Below are 16,290 nucleotides of genomic sequence, written 5' to 3'. Positions count from 1 at the left end.
GATGACACCAGACATCCCTTCCAGCCTGACATCTGGTGAGGCCATGCCTTTTCCCTGATGCTGGATGCACAGCCCTGAGTTCTGAGAGACTGGGGTCTGCTCCCCACACTCTCCCCTGCTCCCTGCCTAGGCAGAAGTGATGTGAATGAGACAGAGGGGGATGTGAACAGCTGGCACATGAAATTTACCTTCCTGGAGGACCCGCACACACATTTCTCAAAGGACCCAAGCATATACCTTTTTCTTCATCAAACTCTGCAAATTCTCCTCCAGTAGGAAAGCTCAAAACTCCAGGTCCTCACCCACAAGGATCCTTTGACTGGCTTCCATTTGTGGAGTTTTCCCATCCTCCTTGGAAGAAAACACCCATGTGGTTTTTACTGGGCTTTCTGCTCTTGTGACATCAGAGACAATAACCAGAATGGAGTCCACCCCAGTGATGACTCAGGCACATGGTGACAATCTTTATTCAACCCCCTCTTCAGGTAGATAGACTGAGGCAGAAAGGGAGGAGAGGAGGGAATGGAAGGTCTTGCTGGAGGTAGTGCAGTCCTACTTCTTACCACTGATGGAACACAGCCAGCTTGTTTACACTCCTGGGCCTCTGCAGTCCCACTGCCTGGATGCTCTGAGCCCTGGTTTTTGCTGCTGGCTCCTTCCTTTCAACTGGAAATCAGATGACGCATCTTCTCAGAGAGGCCTTGCCCGACCTCCTGGTCTAACCCTGTCACCTTCAACCCTTACCTGCATCGCTCTTTATCACATCAGGCTGCTTTTGGGACTTTCCTGATGGTCCAGTGGTTGAGAATCCACCTTGCAGTTCAGGGAATGTGGGTTTGATCCCTGATGGGGGAACTAGGATCTCAGGTGCTGTAGAGCAGTAACTAAGCCCATGCACTAAAACTAGAGACTCCAAGTGCCAACACAAAAATCCCACACTACACAAGGAAGATCCTGAGTGCCACAACTAAGGCTCGATGAAGTCAAGTAACTAATAAAGGAACAAAAATGTTAGAAAAGTCTGCTTTCCTTTTCTGCAGAGCACTTCATAGCAGGCACTGTTAACTGTCTCCCCAAGGCTTATTTCTCCTTCCACCTTGCCCACAGGACTCTGACTTGTTCAGGTGATAATTCCTGCCCTCACCCTCATCTCAGGCGTGTGTTCATGTGTGTCCAGTCATGTCTGATTCTTTGAGACCCCATGGACTATAGCCCACCAGGATCCTCGGTCCATGAGATTTTCCAGGCAAGGGTATTGGAGTGGGTTGCCATTTCCTTCTCTAGGGGATCTTCCCAACCCAGGGATAGAACCTGAGTCTTCTGCATCTCCTGCATTGGCATGCAGATTCTTTACCACTGATCCGCTTAGGAAGCCCTCTCATCTCAGGAGTAAATCCTAATTCATCTAAGCCAATTACACTGCTTCCCATCCCATTGCCAGTGCTTGGTTTGGGACTGAGCACAGGATGACATTCTGGCCAGTGAAATGTGAGGGGAGTCTACAGGGGGCTGCTGGAAAACGCTTTATTTTTCTGCAGGAGAGACACATGGCTTGGAAGAGTTCCTCCTTCCTTCTGGGGAGCATTGTCCTGAGTGTGACACCTGGAAGTTTACCAACCAGCTTACAACCCTGTGAGGAGCTGAGGGCCAGGCAGAGAGACAGAGCCAAAGGATGAAGGCTCTGAGCCCCTGCATTTTGCAAGCCCGAAGCTGTCTGACCTCAGCAGCTCTCGTTGGGTGGGTGTATTAGTCTGTCAGGGCTGCCATAATAAAGTAACACAGACTGGGTGGCTTAAACAAATGGGAATTTATTTTCTCACAGCTCTGGAGGCTTGAAGCCTGAGATCAAAGTGTCAGCAGGGTGGTCCTTCCGAGGCCTCTCTCCTTGACTTGCAGACAGCGCCTTGTCTCTGTCCTCACGTGGGCTTCCCCTGCACTTATCTGTCCTAATCTCCTCTGCTGATAAAGACACCAGTCACACGGGATCAGGACCTGCCCCAAAGACCTCATTTTAGCTCAGTCAGTCCATCTCTTTAAAGGCCCTCTGAATACAGTCACATTCTGAAGTGCTGAGGGTTAGGATTTGGGGCAGGGGCCAATTCAGTCCCTAACAGTAGGGGAAGAAAGCACTCTTATTTTTTTTTAAGACTTTTTAATGTGGATCATTTTTAAAGTCTTTATCAAATTGGTTACAATAGTGTTTCTATTTTATGTTTTTGGTTTTTTGGCTGCGAGGCATGTGGGATCTTAGCCCTTCAACAGGGATCGAGCCCCACCCTCTGCATTGGAAGGTGAAGTCTTAACTACTGGATCTCTAGGGAAGTTCCAGAAATCACCCTTATCGTTTAAGCCCGGTCCTTTGGGATCTTCCGTTACTTGTGCTGCAGAACAACCTGATTCAATGACTGCCTGACATTATCTTGCTTACTTATTTGCTCATTTATTGACTGTCTCTCTCACTAGGGTGTCAGCTTCATGACCCAGCCTGGCCTGTTCAATGCTGGATCCCTGGTGCATAGAAACATATCTGGCTTAGAACAGCCGCTCAAGCTACACTTCTGGTTTACATGAATCAGACAAGGCCATCTCTCCTGACTCTATCACTCCTGCTAATCACCCTCATGTTTTATATTTAAAAAGTAGAGTCTGATACGCAGGAAATGCCAATCCTAGGCAATCAGGAAGTTCTTCATGTTGGAGACCTGGTATCTGCACAATTTCAACAGAAAACCTTACTTTTTAGAGAGGTGGAAATCATATGTGGGTCCAGTCAGAGCCTCAGGGGTTTCCAGTTTCAGTCAAACAAGGAAGTGAGGATCAAAGAGAACCTGATGGATGCAGGCACTGACTCTGGCGTGAATCAGAATCACCTGGAACCTTGTTTCAATAATTCAGACGCCTGGCTCCACCGCTGAGACTCTGATTTAATGGGTTAACCATGGGGCCCAGGCCTCTGAATTGTTAACAAGCCACCCAGGTGATTTTAACAAGCCACCTGTGTTTTGAGAATGGCCTGCCTAGGGCCTGCGGGAGGAGTCTGAATTGAGGAAGACGGCTGGATTCAGCTGCCCTGGGGCCGGGAGGGACAGAGGCCTGGGAGATGGTGCCAGTCTCTGTTTGGGTACAGTTGCACCAGATCAAGCATGAAGAGCAAGCAGTCGGGCTTCACTGGTGGCTCAGTGGTAAAGAATCCACCTCCCACTGCAGGAGACATGGGTTCCATCCCTGATCTGGAAAGATCCCACAGGCCTCGGAGCAACTAAGCCCTGGTGCCACAACTACTGAATCAGTGCTCTAGAGCCCAGGAGCTGCAACTACGGAGCCCATGTGCTGTGACTTCTGAAACCCTTGTCCCCTAGAGCCCATGCTCTGCCAACAAAAGAATCCACCGCAATGAGAAGCCCCTGAACTGCAACCAAGAGTAGCCCCTGCTCTCCTGCAACTAGAGTAAAGCATTTGCAGCAATGAAGACCCAGCACAGACAAAAATAAATAAAATTATTAAAAGAAAAAAGAGCAAACCATCACCACAGTTTAGGACCCGCACCCTCCAAGAGGCAGCCGAGCATTTGACCTTTCACCCTGCGCTGTGACCTTTGTGGTCATTTCTGGGAGAAAATATGGACGTGGCCTGAGTTGCTGTGAGTTCTGCTGTGGCTGGGGAGGATGTTCAGAACAGGAGATAGTCTGGCCTACTGCAAGTATCTAAAAATAGAGCCAAGCCAGCGAGAAGCCACCTGGGTAGGGACCCAGAGGCCCTTGCAGGTGATGGAGAGGCCTCTGAGGCATTGCAGAGACAACAGCGAGGCCTCGGAGGCGAGGAGTCCTCTGTAAGTCACAGCTTCCTTTCCACACTGCCTCTGGTAGCACCCACCGCGTCAGGCACCTACATGACTTGACCCCAAGAAAAAGCCACTCTTCTCCAGAGCAGCCAGTCAGGCTGGCAGGGTTCGGTCTCACTGCCATGAGTTGGGCCCCAGTGGTCCTTGGGAGCGTACCCTGGCACACCAGGAGGGCTTTGTTTTCAGTCCTAATAGGACGGGTCCCATGGAATAGCTGAAGCAAGTGCTTAAAACAGAGGGCCCTGTTTCCTGCTCCCACCCTGCCCCTGGCTCACCCTGCTTTCAGCCCCACCTGCTGTCGGCCTGCCAGGAAGCAGACAACTGACTGCACCTGGGCAGAAGGGGAGACATTATTGCAGTGAAAGTACCCAAGACGAAAGGAGCTTAAATAGATGTGTATGTCAGAAAACAGAGCTCTTGGAGGCATGGCTGTGTGTGTGTGTGTGTGTGTATGCACGCATACATGCACTTTATCCTGGAATAAGTTTTTATTGAGCATGTACCACGTTGATGAGGAGGAAATGGCAATCCACTCCAGTATTCTTGCCTGGAAAATCCCATGGACAGAGGAGCCTGATGGGCTACAGTCCATGGGGTTTCAAAGAGTTGGACATGACTGAGCATGCATGCATGCACTATGTTGATAGTTCCATGCTAGGAACCATTTGAGTCCCAAAAGAGCATGCCTGGTCCCTGCTCCTGAAGAACTGACAATAGAAATCACTCGTTCACTTCCTGAGCCTGACTGTGTGCCAGGCAGTATTCTCAGTGTCTTACAATGTCCTAACTCATTTCTTTTTCACAGCTATCTTCTGCAGTGGTTACAAGGTAGTCTCAATTATTATTATTCCTATTCTAAAGATGACACTGGGGCAGAGAGAGACTATGCTATTTGCCCTGGGTCACAACTTGCAAGGGATTGAGCTGGCATGTGAATTGGCACCTGGAGCTGGGCCATCACCCTGGCACTAAACTGTCCTCAAGGTGGTTGCCACAGCCTGGGGGCTAGGAAGATGCTTCCTGAGGCCCCTTCCTCCTCCTGGGAGTTCATGAAGTAATGAGATTGGTTTTGGTATAAAAATAGAGCCATAGGCTCTCAAGTTTAAAGGGAACTCAAATGGTGTGGCATGAACAACCCAGCCATTCTCTGGAACTTCGTATCCAAATAAGAGTCACCCTTTCACCTTTAGAAGTGATGCTGTCATGGCTCCAAACATTCTTGGCTTTCCAGTTTTGGAGTTGCTTCCAGATGCAGTTTTTGAGCATGACAAGAAGTCTCCAGAGAGTTACATTAAAAAAAAAACACAAAACTTTTTTTTTCCAAACACAGTGTTATTCCCTACTTTATCCTACAAATTATTTTCCAGACTTAACTCTGAATACCTTTTAACTATTTCTGAAAGTCAGATCTGCTGTAAACTGTTCAGGGCTTTGCCACCACTGAGGTTACTCAAAAGAATACACCAGAGGCTCTAAAAGCTATTTCATGGGAAAAGTTAAACAAAATCAAACCCTCTGAGCAGTGGCAGCTTGGTTAGAGGTGGGCAGGAAGGTATCATCTCCTGTTGGGACCGTTGGAGGAGAGCTGGATGCCTCAATTACCCTTGCTGGTTAGAAAATCAATCTCACTGCCTTATGGTCATCTTTCGTCCACTCCTAGCAGACTAGGTTGTCTGCTCTGGAGGCACGTGTCCATTTTGCCCACTATTGTTGTTCCAGCACCTAGCACAATGCCTGATATATAGTAGACGCTCAATAAACGCTTGTTAGATGAATGAATGAATTGATGCACCAGGTAATATTAGGAGCTTTAACCAGCAAAGCAAGATTGTAGGCAGTGTATGTCTGTCGGGTATCATCAGAATTTGGAGACAGTTACCTCCCCAGAGAAATGAAAAAGAACACATTTGCCAGATGCAAAGTATTTCCCCTCAAAGTGGCTTCAGGGGTTCAGTGTGTTGCTGATGAAGACTCAGGAGGCCCTGAGGGCCATTCAAGGGTGTACTATCAGATTTAGAACTAAAAGGGCTTATAAGTGAATTAATGGTTTTGTAATTTGGTTAAGGGCTTCCCAGGTGGCTCAGTGGTAAAGACATCCCCTGCAATGCAGGAAATGTGGGTTTGATCCCTGGGTTGGAAAGATCCCCTGGAGAAGAAAACAGAAACCCACTCCAGTATTCTTGCCTGGGAAATCTCATGGACGGAGGAGCCTTGTGCACTACAGTCCATGGAGTCACAAAAGAGTCAGACATGACTTAGCAACTAAAGAACAATGATAACTTGGCTAAAGACAGGATGTTCAACAGAGTGCATGTGGGGAAATCTACCTGCAATTTGGAAAAAAAGGCAGTTGAAGGGCAAAAAACTAGTTGGTGTGATCTCTAGTGAAGGATCCCAGGGTGATTGTTTTTCAAGGAGGCTTTCTGAGCATGTGCATCTGATGGTCTAGTTGAATTGCTAGGGAATTGACTTAAGGAGTCAATTTTCCTAAGCATGATCAACTCCAGAGGCACTGATAATGTCATACTGTTGGATCTGTGTGGTCCAGCCACAGTGATCTCCAAACCGCTGCCACCTTCTCGCTTTGACATCTATTAAGTTTTAACAAAGGCAGAAATATGAGAGATAATATTTATTTATTATTATAAATGTTAACAGCTAAAAAATGTTAAACATTTATATATGCCAAGTATTGTTCTAAGCATTTGGGAGGGGCTAAATTGTGGTAAAATACACATAAAATAAAAATTTCCATTTTAACCATTTTTAAGTTTACAATTTAGTGCTTCCCAGGTGGCGCTAGGTGTAAAGACCCCACCTGCCAATGCAGGAGATGTAAGAGACATGGGTTCAATCCCTGGGTTGGGAAGATCCTTTGGAAGAGGTCATGGCAACCCACTCCAGTATTCTTGCTAAAGAATTTCATGGACCAAGGAGCCTGGCGAGCTACACAGTCCATGGGATCCCAAAGAGTTGGACATGACTGAAGTGACTTAGCATGCATGCGGCATTAATTACTTTCAGTGTTGTGCACTATTCATTTTCAAAAGTTTTTCATCTTTCCAAACAGAAATTCTATGTCCATTAAATAGTAACTCCCCATTTCTCCTTCCTGGAACCTCTATTCTACTTTTCTATCTCTGCGAATTTGCCTAGTCCAGGTACCTCACATAAGAGGAATCATACAATATTTTTCCTTTTGCATCTATGTCTTTCACTTAGCATAATTTTTTGAGGTTTATACATCTCACATGCTAGTAAAGTAATGCTCAAAATTCTCCAAGCCAGGCTTCAGCAGTACGTGAACCGTGAACTTTCTGATGTTCAAGCTGGTTTTAGAAAAGGCAGAGGAACCAGAGATCAAATTGCCAACATCCGCTGGATCATGGAAAAAGCAAGAGAGTTCCAGAAAAACATCTATTTCTGCTTTATTGACTATACCAAAGCCTTTGACTGTGTGGATCACAATAAACTGTGGAAAATTCTGAAAGAGATGGGAATACCAGACCACCTGACCTGCCTCTTGAGAAATCTGTACGCAGGTCAGGAAGCAACAGTTAGAACAGGACATGGAACAACAGACTGGTTCCAAATAGGAAAAGGAGTACATCAAGGCTGTATATTATCACCTGTTTATTTAACTTATATGCAGAATACATCATGAGAAACGCTGGACTGGAAGAAACACAAGCTGGAATCAAGACTGCTGGGAGAAATATCAATAACCTCAGATATGCAGATGACACCACCCTTATGGCAGAAAGTGAAGAGGAACTAAAAAGCCTCTTGACGAAAGTGAAAGTGGAGAGTGAAAAAGTTGACTTAAAGCTCAACATTCAGAAAACGAAGATCATGGCATCCGGTCCCATCACTTCATGGGAAATAGATGGGGAAACAGTGGAAACAGTGTCAGACTTTATTTTGGGGGGCTCCAAAATCACTGCAGATGGTGACTGCAGCCATGAAATTAAAAGACGCTTACTCCTTGGAAGGAAAGTTATGACCAACCTAGATAGCATATTCAAAAGCAGAGACATTACTTTGCCAACAAAGGTCTGTCTAGTCAAGGCTATGGTTTTTCCTGTGGTCATGTATGGATGTGAGAGTTGGACTGTGAAGAAGGCTGAGCGCCGAAGAATTGATGCTTTTGAACTGTGGTGTTGGAGAAGACTCTTGAGAGTCCCTTGGACTGCAAGGAGATCCAACCAGTCCATTCTGAAGACCAGCCCTGGGATTTCTCTGGAAGGAATGATGCTAAAGCTGAAACTCCAGTACTTTGGCCACCTCATGCGAAGAGTTGACTCATTGGAAAAGACTCTGATGCTGGGAGGGATTGGAGGTAGGAGGAGAAGGGGACGACAGAGGATGAGATGGCTGGATGGCATCACTGACTCGATGGACGTGAGTCTGAGTGAACTCTGGGAGTTGGTGATGGACAGGGAGGCGTGGCATGCTGTGATTCATGGGGTCGCGAAGAGTCAGACACGACTGTGTGACTGAACTGAATTGATACACATTATCTATAAGAATTTCAGTCCTTTTTAAGGCTGAATAGTATTCCATTGTATGTGATATCATATTTTGTCTATCCGTTCATTAACCAAAGGATATTTGGGTTGTTCCAACCTTTCGATCATCGTGAAAATGCTGCTACGGACTTTGATGTGCAGGTATCTGTTCAAGTCCCTGCCTTTAATTCTTTTGGGTACACATCTAGAAATAGATTTGCTGGATCATATAGCCATGCTATGTTTAAAAGTACTTATTTGTTTACTGGCTGTGCTGCAAGGCACGCAGGATTTTAGTTCCCTGACCAAGGATCAAAGCCATGACCCCAGGAGTGGAAGTGCCAAGTCTTTACCACTGGACCATCAGGGAAGTCCTACTTTTTACATAGTGAAGTTAAGTGAAAGCCACTCAGTCATGTTCGAGTCTTTGTGACCCCATGGACTATAGAGTCCATGGAATTCTCCAGGCCAGAATACTGGAGTGGGTAGCCTTTCCCTTCTCCAGGGGATCTTCCCAGCCCAGGGATCAAACCCAGGTCTCCTGCATTGCAGACAGATTCTTTACCAGTAGAGCCGTCAGGGAAGCCCAAGAATACTGGAGTGGGTAGCCTTTCCCTTCTCCAGCGGATCTTCCCGACCCAGGAATTAAACCAGGGTCTCCTGCATTGCAGGTGGATTCTTTACCAACTGAACTATCAGGGAAGCCCACTTTTTACATAAAAAGTCATTTATTCATCACATCAAATCCTATAAAGTGAATCATATTAATATCTTCATCTGATGGATGGAGGCACACAGAAGTTGGGTAACTTACTCAAGAAATGGAAGTCAGGATTTCAACTCAGGGTATTGTGCTCTAGAGCCCACATTCTTTTTTTTTTTCTCCATAGTTCACATTCTTAATTACTTTGGCAGAGCAAAGATGTTGCAAGACGATAAGTGAGCAAGAAATAAATAAACACATTGCAGGCAGATAATACCGTAGGAGTTCAGAGCCGGTGAGGTATGTGAGCTGAATGAATTTACAAAGGTTGTTGACACCGGACTGAGAAAACCCTAGTCCCATTACCTAATGGTGAGTTGTTGAAGAATATTGAGAATGACAGTGGCTTGGTAAAAGCAATTTGGAGTGATTCATCTGGCAAGAATGTGTGCAAGACAGGTTAGGCCTGGTAAAGTCTGGAGGCAGAGCTGTTCTGAACAGCAATCTAGACAGGATGCCAAGAGGGCCCGGGCCAGGGGAGGAGGGCAGTACGCGTGGGAAGGAAAGCTGGGGGGCTGTGAGAGATGCAGGAAGAACAAGACAACAGGGTTTGGGGACTGATGGACAGTGATGAGAGAGAAGGAGATACCAAACATCAAAGGTGACTCAGGTTTCCAGCCTGAGTGACTGGGATAATTGACACTTTTGGAACACCAGAAGTGACTTTGTTCACGTGGAGTTTAAGGTGACAACAGGACATCCCAATGGAAATGTTCTGGAGGCTGTTGGAAATGAAGGCAAGGAGCAGAGCAAATTGTCTGTGCTAGAGAAAGAAAAATTGGGAAAAAAATCTTCCTATAAAGCAAACAAAGAGGAGCTTGTCAGGAGAGGAACTCTGGGGCCCCCACTCGCAGCTCCAAAGCTCTCTGGCCCCTGTTTGCCAGATACTCGCATGCTGCCAGCCAGTTGCGGGGTTGAGCCCTCCCTGGCCTGACAGGTTGCAAAAAATTTCCTTTTCTCTTTAGTTCAAAAGGACAAGGTTCAATTTTTCATACCGAACGCTTTTTAAGATGTTGGTTATACAGCGGTCCCCAACCTTTTTGGCACCAGGGACCCATTTCATGAAAAACAATTTTCCCACGAACTGAGGGGGTTGGAGGGATGGTTTTGAGATGATTCAAGCGCATTACACTTACTGCGCACTTTATTTCTAATCTAATGCTGCTGCTGAATGGACAGGAGATACCGGTTTGTAGCCCAGAGACTGGGGACCCCTGCGTTAGAAGGTTTGGGGCCACATCTATCAAAAAAAACAAACAAAAAACCCAACCCTTGTCATAGTAAAATTGGTTCTGGCAAGAATGGTCATGGATGCTAAATAGGGGAGGGGCTTTGATAAGACACATATGAATACTTACATGTCTCAAACTATGTTCCCACTATTGTTTAGTCACTAAGCTCTGTCTGTTTAGTTGTTTAGTCGCTAAGTTCTGTCTGACTCTTTTGCATCCCCATGGATGATAGCCTGCCAGGCTTCTCTGTCCATGGGGTTTCCTAGGCAAGAGTACTACAGTGGGTTGCCATTTCCCTCTCCACTAATTACATATTAATTACAAAAGGTTATTACAAAAGTAATAATCATTGGGTAGAGAAACCAGATAACACCTTAACCAAGTGATCAAAACTAGGGGCAAAAAGGTATCATGGCTTCCCTTGTGGTACCCTGAGAAGGATACCTCATCATATATAAATATTTAATGTCACATATAATTCCAGTCATAAATATATTGCTGTGGTTCAGTCGTTAAGCTGTGTCTGGCTCTGTGACCCTATGAACTGCAGCGCACCCTATGAACACAAGCACACCTTGTCCTTCACTATCTTCCTGGAGTTTGCGTAAACTTATGTCCATTGTGTTGATGATGCCATCCAACCATCTCATCCTCTGTTGCCCCTTCTCCTCCTGCCTTCAATCTTTCCCAGCATCAGGTCTTTTATGATGAGTCTGCTCTTCACATCAGGTGGCCAAAGTATTGGAGCTTCAGCATCTGTCCTTCCAATGAATATTCAGGGTTGATTTCCTTTAGGATGGACTGGTGTGATCTCCTTGCAGTCCAAGGGGCTTTCAAGAGTCTTCTCCAGCACCACAATTCTAAAGTGTCAATGCTTTGGTGCTCAGCCTTCTTTATGGTCCAAATCTCACATCCACACATGACTCCTGGAAAAACCAGTCTGAATCTAATCATGAGAAAACATTCAGTTCAGTTCAGAATTATGAGGAAACATTAGACAAACCAAATTGAGGGACATTCTATAAAATAACTAGTCTGTTAAAAAGGGCAATGACATCATGAAAAATTTTAAAAGGTTGAGAAATCAAAATTAAAAGAGATTAAACATATGACAGTTATTCATCCTGAATTAGATCTTGTGTTAGGAAGAAAAGAAAACAAACTTTAAAGGACATCATTGAGACTATTGACAGAATTAGGATATGGACTGTGGCATAAATAAAAGTATTGTATCAGTGTAAATGTCCCTGAATTTGATAACTGGACCATGAACAAGAATATGCCTGTTCTTAGGAAATATACTGACGAAGCAGAGGTCTAAAGTATAAAGGGACATGAATACATAGTCCATTCTAGTATAATCCAGAAAACAAGTGTATGCATGCACACACACACACAAACATTTAAAAATTAGTGACCGAAAGTATATAGGTGTTTTCTTTACTAATATTGCAACTTTCCTGGAGGTAATAATATCTCAAAATAAAGTTAAAACAACAACCATGCCTGACTTGAGCTGGCTTAAACAAGAAGGTAGTTTACCGTCTCATGTAACGGCAGGTCCTGCGGTAGGGCAGGCTGCAGGTTAGTGGTCCGGGGACCCCACCCATCAGAGCATTTTGGTGCTTCTTGTCTCTCCATCCTGCAGCCTTCAGCACAGACTTTGTCCTCGGGTGGCCACAAATGGTCACAGCAGCTCTGGGGTTGACCAGCTGTCTGAAGGAAGGAAAGAGCTGGTTCCTCACTATGGCTCTCAATGGACATGGGTTTTGGTGGACTTTGGGAGTTGGTGATGGACAGGGAGGCCTGGCGTGCTGCGGTTCATGGGGTCTCAAAGAGTTGGACACGACTGAGCGACTGAACTGAACTGTCCCTCTATCCTGCAGCCTTCAGCACAGACTTTATCCTCAGGTGGCCACAAATGGTCGCAGCAGCTCTGGCTAACCAGCTGTCTGAAGGAAGCAAAGAGCTGGTTCCTCACTATGGCTCTCTTTCACTTGCACACTATTCCCTCCTTTCTACTCAAACACCTTGCAACAGTACTTAACTCTCCCCCTTTTGTAGCACCCTTTTCATTGTCAGTGTTTCCACCCCTACTGGATTATTTCTATCAGCAAAAAGACTTTTGATAATATCTTTATCTTGCAACAAAACACAAGCAGAGTTCCTGTCTGGCTACCACTCCAAAACTCTTTATAGCAAAACCCCTTCATGGTGTTGCACGCATGCGTGTGTGCTAAGTCACTGTCGTATCCAACTCTTTGCGACCCTATGGACTGCAGCCCCACCAGGCTCCTCTGTCCATGGGATTCTCCAAGCAAGGATACTGAAGTGGGTTGCCATGCCCTCCTCCAGGGGATCTTCCCGACCCAGGGATTGAACCGACATCTTTTACATCTCCTGCATTGGTAGGTGGGTTCTTTACCACTAGCGCCACCTGGGAAGCCTCATTATGGTGCTACCTATCACTGCCTCCATTTCTCATCTCCCCCAGTGTTCTTTCTCCTCCCTTCTAATCAGGATTTTGCCCCCATCACTCTGCTGAAACCACAACCTCCAGCTTGCCAAAGCCATGGCCAATTCTCAGTCCTCATCTTATTCAAATGGTCAGGAGCACTCAACATTGTTGATCATTCCCCCTTAAAACTCCCCCATCACCTGTCTTTCAGGACACACTCTCTTCAAGTCTGTCTCTTCCCTTCTTATCTCTTGACTTTTAAACAATCAGAGTTCCCAGGGCTCAATTCCATGATTCTTCTAGGTGTCTTCCTCCAGGCCCATGATTAAATACCAAGTGTACTGTGATGACCTCCAAGTTTACAACCTCTTGTAAAAGGTTTCCAGCTCTTCCTGGAGTTCCAGATTCCTGTGATGGATTTTTTTCTTTTTTTATTATTATGGAATAATGCAAACATATAGAATAGTGAACCCCATGGTCCTCAGTGCTCTCATACTGTCTTGCTATGGATTTCTAATGAGCATCTCAAAGTTATCTATGATCAAATGAAAACTCTTGGGAATTCCCTGACAGTCCAGCGATTAGAGTTCCAGTCTTTCACTGCTGGGGGCATGGGTTCGATTCCTGGTTGGGGAATTCAGATCCCGCATGCCATGGGGTGTGACAACAACCACAAAAAACCCTGAATCTCCCCCAGATATGCTCCTTTATCAGTCTTCTCCCCTCTGTGATCTCAGACCCAAATCCTGATTGTCATCTTTGTTGAATGAAGGGTAAGCAAAAACCAGAAATATTCTCAGATATCCACCTTGTAAAATCTCATCCCTGAAGCCAATCAAGGCTGCGCACACAGCTCTGCCCACAGGGTAAGTACATACCCTCCATAGACTTGAGGCTGTAGAGCTCTGACCTTTCAATGCTGGGGTAGACACATAAGCCAAGCCCCGGATCCAAGAAAAGCTGAGACCTTTTGGGAAAGAAGAAGGGGAAACGGGTGGATGATGACTAGTCCACTATTCCCCAAGGAAACAAAATAAGAACAAAGGGCAAAAAGTCAGTTTTGGTTTTTATATCTATCTTTATCTTTAGATATGGGGCTTCCCTGGTGGCTCAGTGGTAAAGAAACTGCCTGCCACTGCAGAGACACAGGTTCGATCCTTGGATCAGGAAACTCCCCTGGAGAAGGGAATGGCATTCCTACTCCAGTATTCTTGCCTGGGAAATTCCAAGGACAGGGAAGCCTGGCGGACTACAGTTCATGGGGCCACAAAAGAGTCAGACACAACTTATCGACAAAACAACAGCAATATCTATAGATATATAGATACATGCATACACATACATACCGGGGCAAGTCTTTCCTTATCTGTAAAACAACGTTCATATAATATCTTAACTCAAATCTCATAATACTGTGATAAAGGTAAGAGCGTAATTAATATCTAAATTTTACAGATGTAGAAACTGAATTTCAGAGAGGCAAAATGATACGCTTACTGTGGCAAAGCTAATAGGGGCAGAACTGGAACTAAACCCCCAGATTTTGCGAATTCACATCTGTTGCTACCCTCCCCCGTACCCTGAAATATATACCAGTTGGGCGGGTTGTTCACTGTATAAACAGTTCACGATCTGCTAGAAAGACTTCATATGGACCAGCAGTAGCCCTGGCCATATGCTGTATTATCATAACTAAAAAAACTTTTATGTATATATAAAGCTTTATGTTTTACAAGGAGTTTTTAAAATGAATTTTTCTTTAATTCCCTGTTGTAGTGTTGTAATACAAAGAATACAAAGTGAAACACACACAGTAGGAAGAGTGTAGAGCTCTGAGTTGAATAGGCCCTGGTTGGAGTCTTCACTCCCTTTCCTGACTCTGCAGTTCTCACTTTTCTCATCTGTAAAAGGAAGGTGAGACTACACCTAAATTTTGTGGAGGTTTTGGAGGGTCAGATGAGACAACTGTACATGTTAGGGTTTTGTGAGTGGTAAAACTCATTACAAGGTTAGTTACCCTTAATTAAAAAAAAAAAAAACCAACCACTTGCACATAAATTCTCTCACCTGTGCCATGTTGAGACCGTGAGAAGCTACAGAAGTGTGCCCGTGTGCTCAGTCATGCCCGAGTCTTTGCGATCCCATGGACTGCAGTCTACCAGGCTCCTCTGTCCATGGAATTTTCCGGGGTGCCATTTCCCACTTCTGGAGATCTTCCTGAGCTGGGGATCGAACCCACATCTCTACATTGGCAGGCGGATTCTTTACCACTGTGCTACCTGGGAAGCCCTGATTATAGAAGTGTATGTTATATCAAAAACTTTCCTAATGTTACCAAAGTCAGGCCACATACTTGCTGGGACTCATGGTTCCCCTCTTCATTTCTCAGCCTAAACATAGCCCCAAATTTCCCCTTTCCAGCCCTCAGGTAATTTTCCCTTCCACTTCCTAGACGGCTTTGCCCTCTTCTCATCAGCAGAAGGGGAGATCTTGTCTTCGGACCCCTTTCAAAGGACCGGAAGGGGACCTCTCAATCCTACACCAGGGCTGCGATACAAAGTTCTGCCTTCAAACACCGACACCAACTGCAAACGTCCATTTACGCGGTAAATCCTTCCTGAGCGCTTTGCGGCAGTCCCTGGGGATAAACACTGGGGACGAGCCATGGGGCAGAGGGTAGGTGAAGCTGCTGAGAAGTTCTGAGAGACCTGCATGCTCTTCCACGTGGTTCCACATCTTTCAACACTCAACACGCGCCTCGTCTTGTCTATCCCTCCTGCCCTTACGTAATGCTGAGCCCTGTTGCAACTCAGTCCTGAGATTTTCAGAGCCCAGGGGAACAATCAAAACCAATTTCTTGCTGGAAAACGTTGAGGGCACCATTTTTTATTTCAGAAAAAAGCACTAAAATCAGTCTTACAGGGTCTTCTCTGGTAGTCCAGTGGCTAAGACATCACACTGCCAATGCAGGGAGCCCGGGTTCGATCCCTGGGTTCGCGTGCCACAACTAAGATCCAGCATAGCAAAAAAAGGAAAAAGGAATTGAATTTGATCTCTTAGAAATAGAAACATAAAGAACAGCTTCTTCTGAAATGGAGCTGTTTTGTGTCCTGATGCCAGGAAGCTACAATGGGCTTTGGGTGCTAAGAGGTCGGAGGGAGGATCCCAGCAGAGAGGAGGCGGGCTGACTGGTGGGTGTCCCTCCCCACAATCCTTGGTCTAGGATTAGGCCCTCGTGGTTGGAGAGAGAGAACCAGAAGCTAACCAAACCGATAACAAAGGGTGTTAAGACTGGACCATGCACTGCAGCTTCAGGGTGTACTGACAATGTTGGTACTGAACTGGGGAGACACAGAGACAAGGAACCCAACCTCTCGGGGTGCCCGAAGCATGGCAGCTTTGGCTCCCTCAAGTGACCTTGGGCTGTATGAGGTCGGCTGGTGGGAGACGAAGCCAGAGACAAAGAGCTTGATGGAAGATGCCCTGTG

Source organism: Bos indicus x Bos taurus, chromosome 4 (genome assembly GCF_003369695.1).
Source record: "Bos indicus x Bos taurus breed Angus x Brahman F1 hybrid chromosome 4, Bos_hybrid_MaternalHap_v2.0, whole genome shotgun sequence".
NCBI classification, from domain to species: Eukaryota; Metazoa; Chordata; class Mammalia; order Artiodactyla; family Bovidae; genus Bos; species Bos indicus x Bos taurus.
The sequence above is the reverse complement of the archived record's forward strand: the minus strand, read 5'-3'. Positions refer to the sequence as shown.